The sequence below is a fragment of the Typopeltis vanoorti genome, chromosome 4 (assembly GCF_054136105.1).
Source record: "Typopeltis vanoorti isolate ZY-2024b chromosome 4, IOZ_Tvanoo_1.0, whole genome shotgun sequence".
Taxonomy (NCBI): domain Eukaryota; kingdom Metazoa; phylum Arthropoda; class Arachnida; order Uropygi; family Thelyphonidae; genus Typopeltis; species Typopeltis vanoorti.
In genome coordinates, this window is record NC_143552.1 from 69,518,052 (window position 1) to 69,530,251 (window position 12,200).

The 12,200-nt window shown below is 34.8% G+C and overlaps 1 protein-coding gene across 1 annotated transcript in view; it reads left to right on the forward strand.

Moving 5' to 3' along the window:
• LOC150107392 (ethanolaminephosphotransferase 1-like) overlaps positions 1 to 12,200 on the forward strand; it is a 182,192-nt gene that overhangs the window by 124,625 nt on the left and 45,367 nt on the right. The window lies entirely within an intron of this gene.

The following is a 12,200-nucleotide window of genomic DNA, read 5'->3' on the forward strand; positions in this document are numbered from 1 at the left end:
TAGTGCATTGGCAACACAACTGTCAGTGATTTTATCCCATGAATTTTTCACCCAAGTCATGACCTCTTGCAGGCTAGGCTTCACAAAGTTTCCACTGATTTCTCTCCATTCTATTTTCAATGTAGTCATTGATTTCCATGCACATATGGTCCTTGAATGGCTTGTTTATTGCAATATCAAGAGTCTGGAGATAGGCAGTCATTCCTGCGGAAATCATTATTTGATCTATTCTTCTCTCTGCAAGGAAGTTCATGTCTTTAGTGTGGTGAGTGCTGACTGAATCCCAGACTAGCAGACCTCTTTGGCCACCTCGCAAAACAAGTGGCAACATTAAATCGACCCATTTCCTTATAACTGCTTGTGTGCACCATGCTTTTTCGGTTTCAAGAACATAAATGCCCGAAACACGTTCAGTCTTATCTTTCTTTCCCTTAGTGATGGTTAGAGGTAGGGCTTTCCTTCCATTTAGACGAATTGCCAAAATACAAGTGGCACGTGCACTTTCTTAACCAGTGGAGGGAATGTAGATTGACGAGGCACCCCTCTGATCAATTGCCATTTGAGATCCTTGGCCCATAAACACTGCAGTTTCATCCATAGCAATCATGTTGGAGAGTTGGTATTTAGAAAAGTCGATGCCATCAACAAAGGACTTGAACGTAAGTGCACGTTTAATACCTTTAGTATCTTCCAGCTTGAACAGTGTTGTTGATCTTCTTAGAGACAGTTCATATCGCTGAAGGAAGCCATCCAGCCAGTGTTGTGATGCTTTGAATTCTTCTGAGGATATTTCTAACTGTGGTGTCATTGCAAGGGCAAATGCTTGAATATCAGCTCTGTGCACAACCAAAGCCTTTGCTCTCCTGTCAGCAATCCATTCACAGATGATGTCTTCCAGCTCAGGAAATAATGGATGCCGACCTGATCCACACTTGCGCTTCTTAGCATTTCCTTCGTCTACCTGTTGACTGAGGTTATCGTACTCTGCTCGCCATTTTCGGAGATCCAACTCCTTCTCTTTGCAGAAAGCTGTAGGATTCTTGCCCTGGGAGTTCTCCCGATTCCTTTCTTATACTCAACGGAATAGGTCTTTCTTTTTGCACTCATCTTGTCTGGGGGTCAAAATATTATTCCCTTTAAATTTAAATCTACCATTAAATCAAGTGTTAATTGAAGACTTATGAGACAGGAGTGGCAACTAAAATGATGACAGTTAAGAATGATGGTCCACACAAAAGCAACGAAAAATTGCAGGCACCAAAATTTAGAAGACGTTCCTTTATTTCACACGAGTACATTAAGTATGTCCGTTACAACATACGACGTATTGAATTATGAAGATTCATATTAGACACAACCATGTCCATTCATTATCAAGTGCGCACGTTATTTGTGTGTTGTGTCTGTACTCCGATTGGTCATTCGGCAATGTCTCGAGTTCATCTGTTTACATAGGCATTTACCTCTCGTCCAAAGGTGCCCGCTTGGGTATTTACAAGTACTTAATTATAATTTATATTATCATTTATTTTAAGTATTAATGTCAATAATATTATTTATTTATATTTAATTATATATTAATATTATTATTTTATAATTCAGTATCTCCATCGTGAAATGAATCCTTATCCAAGGCATGTTGTGCTAGTCCACTTTTAGGTTGCCCATACTGAGTATACTTTTTATGTTCAGATTGTCTTGTCTGAAGTATAGTGGTCCCAAATTGACAAGGGATGTAGTAGACACTTGGGAAAGAGAGGATCCTGGCAATTCCTAATTTGGCTTGAGAAAGTGAAACCTTTCTTGAGAAGTTATTGTTCTAATTTTGTGTTGTTTTAGGAGAGAGCAACTAGGTTAGGAATATGGTTATACACGGGTCTGGTTGGCAGGGGAGTCATTCATTTTAAGGAGTTTAGTCTGGATGTTTTTGTGACCTTTATTTGAATGATATGTGTTGAACCTATTTTTCCAGATGCAGTGCAGACAAAATTCACTGTGCCCTGGAAGCTTTGAAAATTCCAAGTTTCTGAGTGGAATTGTGATGTGAAGTGGCACATAAGTACCTATCTGCCTCCGTGTTTGGGCTTAAGGTAGACTGAACATCTCAGGGATCTAACCATTTGCCTTGTAACAAAAGGGCACTACCCTTCTTGGATACAGTGTTCAAATAGGCTACCTTCCTCTCTGCCCCCTTTTTTTTTTTTTTTTTTTTTGAGTAAAACAAATTTGGGAAGTGAATATCGTGAACTACAGTTAGAAAGAACTGGTGTGTCATGCTACCAAATGGTAATGGCATCTATGTACTTCAGCCATACTTTGGACTTGAGAGGAGGGTTTGTTTAGTGGCAAAGTTTCACAAGATTCCATGTGTAAGTTACCAATGGGAGGTGAAAGTTCAGAGCCCATTGTTCTGCCTACATTTTATTTAAAAGCACTGGTAGTTCTAGCTAAAATATCCCAATTTAAGATGGTGCTTCAAGAGATTACAAATGGTGGAGAAACATGCCCTCCCCCCATGGTAGACAGAACTTGGGTATTCTATAAACATACTTTCTTACATTTGTGGTTTCCTATATCTATAATGGGACCTCAGAGCTGTAACATCACATTGAGTATTTGACTTATATTAAGTCTGAGAAGTTTATTATAGTTAAGTGCATATGCATTCTTTATAATGATGAATTTTGGCTGCAATAGTGTCTTAGAAGTGCATTCTACTGATTTCTGTATATTAATTAAGAAAATAATCATCAAAGCAATATGAAAATTGGCTATAACATTAATATTTGACATTCTGTAGCAACTTTTTTACTCCTCTTGGCATTCTTAGATCATAATTGGCTTGGATATGTAATGTTTTACTTAAATCTGCAAATGTAATCAAGTAGATAAATGAAATTTATTTCTCTAAAGATACTTCTGAAATTATCCTAAAGTACCTTTTATAATTTATCATCATCATCATCATCATCAAATTCCTGCCATGTACCCTCAAGGGGTGTACAGGATATGATAGTACTACATGAAAAAAATTACATCATTACTAACTTCCTATCTACAATTTTCCTCCAAATCAGTCTATTACTTGTCAAGACTCCAACATTATCAGATCTTATATTTCTATCATCTAAGGCACTTTGTACCGTATCAATCCACCTATATCTTGGTCTTCCTCTGGGTCGTTTTGCTGCCAACCTGGCAGAGAACACTTGTTTTGCTAATCTTTCTTCGCCCATTCTGTTTAACTGACCATACCACCTGAGATTAGCTCTGCTTACGCATTCCTGGATGTTGATAATGTCAAGTTCTTTCCTAATATCCTCATTTTTAATATGATACTGCCATTGATGCCATCTATTCATGCCTATAATCTTTCTGAGGACTCTCATATCTGCGGTCTCTAGTCTTTGGTCAAGTGTTTTACGTCTGACCCAGCTCTCAGCTCCATAAGTTAAAACTGGTTTGAACACTGTCTTGTATACAGCTAATTTAGTGTTCTGACTAATTTCTCTCTTATTCCATATGAATTTATTCAATTGACTTCCTACCATACCAGCTTTGCTGCTGATTCTGTTGTCTATTTCTATATTTAATTTACCATCTTCAGTAAAAATCATGCCTAAGTAGCTGAAATGTTTCACTTGTTCCACAGGTTCTCCATTCACAATACAGTTGACATTTTCAATGATTCTGCCTATTTTCAATGTCTTCATCTTTTTATTGCTGACTTTCATACCATATCTATTACAACAGCTACTCAATTTAATTAGAGAATCCTGCAGACTTGTAGCGGATTTATTTAGAAGTATAACATCATCTGCATAAAGCAAAGAGCTGACATTAACATCTCCAATTTTGATATCATGTTTAATACCACTTTCTTTCATAATGTGATCCATATAGATAATGAATAACAGAGGGAATAATGTACATCCTTGTCTCACACCAAATTTAACATTAAACCATCTTTCTGTACTTTCTTCAATTCTAACTGCTGACTTACAACTCAAAGACTATATTGCTTGATATAATGCCCCATTGACACCATATAACTGTAGCGTATTGAATAGCTTCTCTCTTGTCATATGCCTTTTCCAAATCGACAAAACTTAAATACAGATCTCTGTTATATTCCCATGCTTTCTCGACTATTTGTCGTAAAGTGAAGATCTGATTCTGACTGCCTCTATTTGGCCTGAATCCAGCTTATTCTTCACCAAGCTTTTCTTCCACAATTCTTCTCAACCGTTTCTCAAGTATACTTGCATAGATCTTGCCAGGAACACTCAGTAGGGAAATACCTCTGTAATTCTCACATTCAGTTTTATTTTCCTTTTTATATATGGATACTATGAGAGCTCTACTTCAATCATCGGGAATTCATCCCTCTGTCCAGGCTTTCTGAACTATGCAGTGTAGCCACTGTAAAACTCTTATACCACCACATTTCAGCATTTCTGGTCGAATATCATCTACTCCTGCTGCCTTTCCACATTTCAAGCCTTTGATGGCTTTTTCGACTTCAAGTATGGATATGTATTCCTGACTGCATGCTTGGTCAGTGTTTTTTACCACTGTGCTGTCATCACTGCTTGTTTCATTTAGCAGTTTTTCAAAGTAATTACTCCATACTTCAAGGATATCTTTTTCTTCCGTTTTCATGTCACCTTTATCATTTCTAACTCCTTTTACAGCACTCTTTCCTCCATTCCTAAGCTTCTTCAACAACCTCCAGAATATTTTGCCACCATCTTGATATTTATTTTCTATATTCTTGCCAAAGTCCTCCCATGACTTTTGTTTAGCTAGTTTTACACAGTGATTAGCAATCTTGCATTTGTCTCTGTATTCTCTAAGAGCACAAGCTGACTTATTTGATAGGAACTTTTGATATGCTTTCTTCTTTTCCTTCACTGCCTCTTTAACTTCCTGTGTCCACCAGGGAGTCCTGATTTTTTTATCCTTGCAGACAACTCACCACATGCCTCTCTGGCAGAATCAATCAATGTTTTCTTCAGAGTTTGCCACTGAATCTCCAAGGTTTGATTCCTGTTCTCAAACACTTTCATTTTTTCTTCAATAATTTTTGTGTATTTTAGTCTACAGTTCACATCTGAGAGCTGCTCAACTTTATTCACTTTAAAACTTTCTTACATATTATTCTTTTCAATATGAAATTCAATTTTATCCTGCTCAAGACTAAATAGTGATTGCTTCCAATTTCAAATCCTCTGTACACTCTGGTGTCCTGCACCAGGGAGAAAACATCACTATCAACAATAACATAGTCAATGAGACTTTTCTTATTCCTTGCCTCTTCTCTCCATGTGAATTTGTGCACATTTTTATGTTAGAACATGGTGTTAGTAATAACCAGTCCATGTCCTGAGCAGAAATCCAACAGATATTTGCCATTATTATTAGCTTTGCTCTTTTCTCCAAATTTTCCAAAAATATTTTTTTTTGTCTAACAATCGTTTCTCTGCTATTTAGATCCCCAACAAGGACCAACTTTTCCTTTTTCATTGTGTCAGTTGCGTTTTCTAAAGCCTCAAAAAATTCTTCCACTTCTACCTTAGTAGAACCTTCTGTGGGACCATAGGCACAAATAAGTCTCATTGTCCAGTTCCCCATTCTCATATTTGCCCACATTACTCTACTTGAGACTGACTGCCATTCAAGAAGATTGGCCTCATATTTTGTGTTGAATACTATGGCTACTCCTTCTTTTCCTTGATTGTCATTGCCTGAATATAACAGTTTGTATTTATTGCTCAGAAAGATCTCACCAGTTTTTGTCTTTTTTGTTTCAGTCACCCCTATTATGTCGATCTGGTACTTAAATTCCTCAGCTAGCTCCATTTCTTTGCCATTCAGGCTTCTTACGTTGATAGTACTGATCTTTAACTCTGGTGATGCTGAGTTTGGGTTTGTTTTCGGATTTGTTCCAGTAGCTGACTTTTCGCTGTTCGCCCTGGTTCACCGGCGAAAACAACGGGGGCCTTGTTTAACCGGGCGACGCCCCAGCCGGCATGAAATTTTGTCATGTCTTACCATCATTTTTTATTTTGGTTTAACCAATAAGAATACAATTTGGTCGCCAAAATTCCAAATTGCCAGCCTATCCTCGTTCATTCACTATCCAAGTAGATACCCAACAGGGTGCACCACGAGAAGGTGAGGATTGGACATTAGGGCAGAAGCTCTGGTCGGTTCTCCGCATTCCTTTAAAGGCTATGTGAAGGTCTCCTCTCAGTTATACAGTTTTGACCCTTATAATGACTACAATTCCTTGTAGTTCACTACTGGGGGAGTTGGGAAAAATGTGACTTAGCAGATAAAAAAAAAGTGTCCTTGCATTTTTGGGAGAAGGGTTCCCTCACATTTCTTTGGATTATATGGCAAATATTAATACAAATTTTTGTTTGCTTATATTTGAAAGAAATATGTTAAGAATTATTTCTTTAAAATACTTTCTGACCTGAATTTTTTTTTCTAAGTGAAAACAATTTTTCTTTCTATTTATTTTGTCTTTAAGTCTAAAAAAGCAAGAGCATCAAGTATTTTTCAGACAGCTGCAATCTGTCATCAAAAAATGAAACTACGACGTACAATACCAGTTGGAATCAATCGCCACATAATATGGGCTATGAAAGCCAAGAAAGTTAGTGATTCCAATTGGAATCATTCAGACAGAAAGGGTTAAATATACTTAAGAAATATATTTATTCTTTTATAAACTTGTCAACTCCACAAATTACATTGCATTTAGTTTTCAACAATAAATTAAAGTGGCAAATACAGTGAGTTGCCAGTAATAACTATAGAAAAAAATTTTTTTCATAGTGTGCAGTTTGATTTGCTGTTACTTTGCTAAGGGAGAATGTATGGATGAAAGGGAGATGTATCTGCATATTTGTTTGCTGTTGTAAACATTGTTTAATTTTAAGATGCAGATATTTCATATTCCAAGCAAAAGTTTAGTCATATCTTTTTTGCCAACAAACTTAATTTATAATGCATAAGTATCATTCATGGAGGTGGAGAGCACTAGCATGTGAAAACATCTGCTATCCAAAGACATCATATAAATCATACACAAATGAACAGAGTTCGTTTATCATGTAGGATTTAAATGCAAAAGTAGGAAAGTGAGGATGACCATGGAATTAATGCAAGGTTTGGAGTGAGTATAAGGAATAATTCCAATGATACTAATGGACATTGACAATGGAAATTTTTCATCTATCTATTTATTGACTTTTTATGGGGTGCATCTTTTTTTATAATGAGTATGGAACTTTCTTCTCACATTGATTTAAACTATAAGCCAAAAGCATGCAGTTAACTTTTTCTTTGCTGCCATTTGGGATCATTTAGTATCTGCAAATAAAAGAGAAATTGATAAAATAAAAAAATATAAATACAAAAAAAGGATCAGATTTGGTGCAGGACTTCATGACCATGCTGTATAAACAATAGCTGGGTTTCTGTAGAATTGTTTTGAACAAAGCAAAACCTTAATTAGAATTAGTCTTAAAACATAGAGGAAGAAAATGAAAACTACATTAGATTTGCCAAGAAATAAAAAATAAAGAACACTGTAGCACAGATAATTCCCATATTCAAATATTTGTGTAGGAATGGGGCATCCTCAAACAAAACTCAAGATATTTAACTGTTAAAAAGTTGAACTATGTGTAAAAGTAACTTAAAAACATAATGGGTACACTTTGGTGAAAGGATAGAAGATAAATATCACAAAAGTGTCAAAATAGTCTAAAGTCTATTAAGAAAGGTTTGAAATGGAGGAAAGAGTACTGTAAATTAAGTCAGGGGTGTGGTAGAAAAGCTATTCAAGAAAATCCAGTCAGCAGTACATATCTGTACTGCTGACTTGAGATTTAAAAGCTGCCAGAAACCTGAAATGTGGCAAGGCAGCTGTAGTAGATATTCTACCAAAAATGCTCACATATAGAGGTACATATATCTGTATAAATATTCTGATATCTGTGTATTCTTGAGGAGTATTCAGAATATTATGGCAGTACTACCTGGCTAAGTTTACATTATTACTAATATCTTGCAATTTAAGTATCACTTATTGACTCTCCAATATTGTCAAAACGTATATATTTCTCTCTTCTAAAGCACTTCTCACTGCATCAATCCAACAAGATCTTGGTCTTCTTGATCTGTTTTTTTCTGCCATCTTGGCAAACATCTGTTTTGCTAAAATTTCTTCTCCTATTTTGTTTAAGATTCCATACCACTTAAATTAGTTCCTGTCATACATACTTGAATGATGGCATAGAGTAGAATCATATAACTCTCTCCTACATTTTATCAGAACAATTAATGGTGACCCGTATTAACTGTTTTATTTCTAACCCAACTCTCATCTGTAATGTTCTGAGCAGCTTTTCTCTTGGCACCTTGTCATGCTTTTCCAACTCTACAAAACTTAAACACAGATCCTTGTTATATTCTCACATTTTCTCAACTATTTGTCATAAAGTGAAAATTTGATCTTGATAGCCTCTGTTTGTTTTGAACGCTGCTATATTACAGATACTGAATTTAGCATTTTGTTTTTTCAAAGGTTTCAGATTTGTCCTTGTAAAAATATGTCGTTTACACCAGTGCTTCCCAAACTTCTGGAAGTCAGGACCCCCTTTGCAAAAATTAAAATATTTCACGGCCCCCCTCGAAAAAAAATCGTAATAGAGAAATATATTATTATAACATTTATTGTATTTATATTCAATACAAAACATACACAGCGAATATTGCAAAAATCAAATGCATATATTACGTTTTGCCTCTTACCGTTTGGTTGTGAAGACGATGCGGGCTGTTCTGGTAAAATATGAAATACTGTCTTTTTTTTTTTTTTTGAGTCTGTTTCTGCTTCTTCTGATTGTATGCGGGATTTTTTTATTTTATTTTTTATCAGCCACTTATCCATCACAGGGTTAAATTTTTTAACGTAGAATAGATCAAATAATATCACCGCTTACCGATACTGGCACACCACAGACTGATTACAAGAAATTAGTGAATATTACCTGAATAAGGGAATCCCTGGACCAGGAACATTTTTCTCTTTTGTGACTTTTCTCCCTTTACGGTAATTAAGCCTAATGCGAAACAGACATCAAAGGCAGGTTATTAAAACGTGCATATGATTGGTGCGGTATTAACAAAAGATCGCGCAACCGAAAGATAAAAGCATAGCTGACAATCGAGTTGAAATGCTAACTCTCTTCAACCGAATTCCATATGTGAAACTGCCATAACATTCATTATATATATATATATTACTTAGTTTTAACACTTTTACGAATTTTAACACGTTCGGTTGAATTTTATTGCTGCCTTGGGAAATCGAACTCACACACATCTAATTAATAACAATAGTTTTTAGTTAGATACTGTGCTTGCCCATGCAACATATGGTTTTGTGTCAGTATATACAGCATAGTTTCTGTATGAGGGGACATGTGATTCATTAATTAGTGCGTTTTTATCCCAGTTGTCTCTAATTGCACTATTTGTTGAGAAATATATTACACAGACTCCTCATACCTTATTCACTGGCATAATAAAAGTACTTGTTTTTATTGCTTCTGCAGTATAGTGGCTGTTAGGGAGGGCGTGTTGTTTACCACTGCAAGCGAGTTACTATCTCCCCACATGAACTTATTTAAGCTTTTTTTCATGTGTGAAGTATATACGAAACTTTTATTGGTAACAGAAAACTAGCTCGGATGACAGTGATAATATAAAACGAGTTTTGATATGTATATAAAGTCAATATCAACAGTCCGAACTGATTACGAACGCATGATGAAAGGGACAGGAAGATTTGGAGCTTCCCTGGAGAGCATTTGAAGTAAATACAATTAACCACTGCTTTGAAATGAAACATATGAATAAGCAATATTTACTAATATTCATTTAGCGCTGAAATACGCAGGAAGCAAAGTTTGTGAACCAACATCAATGTGTGAATTTTTCCATTCAAATATAAAAAATAACAAAAAAGAAATAATAAATAATAAAAGTTAAATACGTTTCTTTTAAAATAAAAAAATCTACTTAGTCTTAAAACATTTAAAATTTGTTTTCATTATTTCACGGTCCCCCTCAACAAAACCTACGGCCCCCAAGGGGGCCGCGGCCCACAGTTTGGGAAGCGCTGGTTTACACCATTGTAAAATTATTTGAATCTTTAGAGTACCAGTGGCATAATAATTAATAATGGAACACGTATAGACCACAGTAATAACTTTAATCAAATAAATAAAGGTACCAATATTTCGTAATGAAAGTAACAGTACATCCTCAGTATAGAACAAACAGTTAAAGGAATGGAATACAAAGTACAGAACAGTCGGTGGATCACCAAATAAATTGTTGCCATGTGCCAGAAGAATAATTACTAAAATATTATTAAATAATTCTTTAAAGATAATTATTTCATTGATGGTTTCATAAAATAAGAGTCTCCCAGACATTTGGGGGAGAGAGAGACAGTCATTTCGATTTAAATTCGACTGATGTAAGAGGGCTTCACAACTTTCTTCAAAAAGGCATTCACATTTAAACCTGCATCTGTGGAGAAGACAAGCTTTATCCCACTGGATATTATGATTAGTGTCAATGCTATGTTGTGCTAGACCAGACTTATGAGGTTTCATGCATTCGATATAATATTGATGTTCTTTAATTCTTTTTTCTACAGAACAGCCTGTTTGTCCAAAATAGGATAAATTGTATTCACATGGTATCTGGTAAACACCAGCCAATGATAGAGGTGACAGTTTGTCGTTTGTAGATGGCAACAAGTGAGAAATTTTGTTGGAACTCTTCAGTCTGAAGAATCATGAGGTGTTGTAACATAGGAGTTGATTATCTATTGGATCTGATTAGGGTGTAAACATTAGATTTTATTAACTTTTTTATAGTGAAAAGTTCTTGTTGTAAGCTTGATGGAGAGGAGCACATGATGGTTACAACCATAATCAAATCCAACAGATAATTGATTATAATTTGTTATAATCATGTGGAAAGAATTTTTTGAAAATTTGTAACTGTAAATTTGTAACTTTTTGTAACTGTAAATTTGCAGCAATTATATTGACTTATCTAATTATTATTACTTAATTCGTTTACAAAAATTTAAAGAAAGAATGTAACTTCATGCTAACACTTCGAAACAGCATCCACCTTGTAGGCGGTTATTTGCAGGCCCGCTTCCACTGGCCCTGCAAATAACCATTAACTTATTTGTTGCAAACATAGTCAATGTTATCAATTTAGTGGCTTTTTTTTTTTTATTTCACTTTCCTAAAGAATATACTATAATGCACACACAAAACTAGTGGCAACATATATATTGGACATAAATTTTCAGCATGTTTTCTATACAGTGTACACTGCCACTATGTTTTTTTAACTTATAAGAATAATACATATTATGAGAAAAGTATAGATGACAGCATACATTGTTGAACATTGTATTGATATTATGTTAAAATTATATTAGGATGATATTAAAATGGTGTGAAAGCTGAGTTAAATGAGTATAACAATTATCAACAAATAATTGATTTGTCTTGGAGTGTTTGGATGAAATCAGAAAGTTGTGAGGGGAAAAAATAATATTGTTGTTCGTTCTGTAAGATTTAGTCCAATAATGCTATTACCAAAAAAAAAAAAAAATTTAATCTCAACCTTGGTTCAATCTTATCTTTCTCTGCAGATCTGAACCCTAGACAATAAATAAAGTACAGAAATTGAGATTTTCACATTTAAGATGTAGTGTTAAAATGTTGAGGGACTGCTGGATGGATTTAAAAATAAATGAAACAGAATCAAACCTTGACAATTGATAATCAGTGTTGTAAAGAGACATATTAATATATTTTGGTCTTGAAAATAAGTTGATAATCTGGAGAGAATGATCATGCGGAGATCCAGAAATAGGAGTAGACCTAAATTGAGATCACGTGAGCAAGTAGAGAGAGAGATTCTAGCAAAAGTCTAGGAATTTGCCTAGAGCAATCAGTCCGTGATATTGACTCATGTACATCATGGAGATGCCTCATTGAAAGGATCATAAATAGATATGGAAAAATTGACAGAGTAGAAGATTAATAATTATTTTTAAGTAAAATAACACCTTGATTGAATTA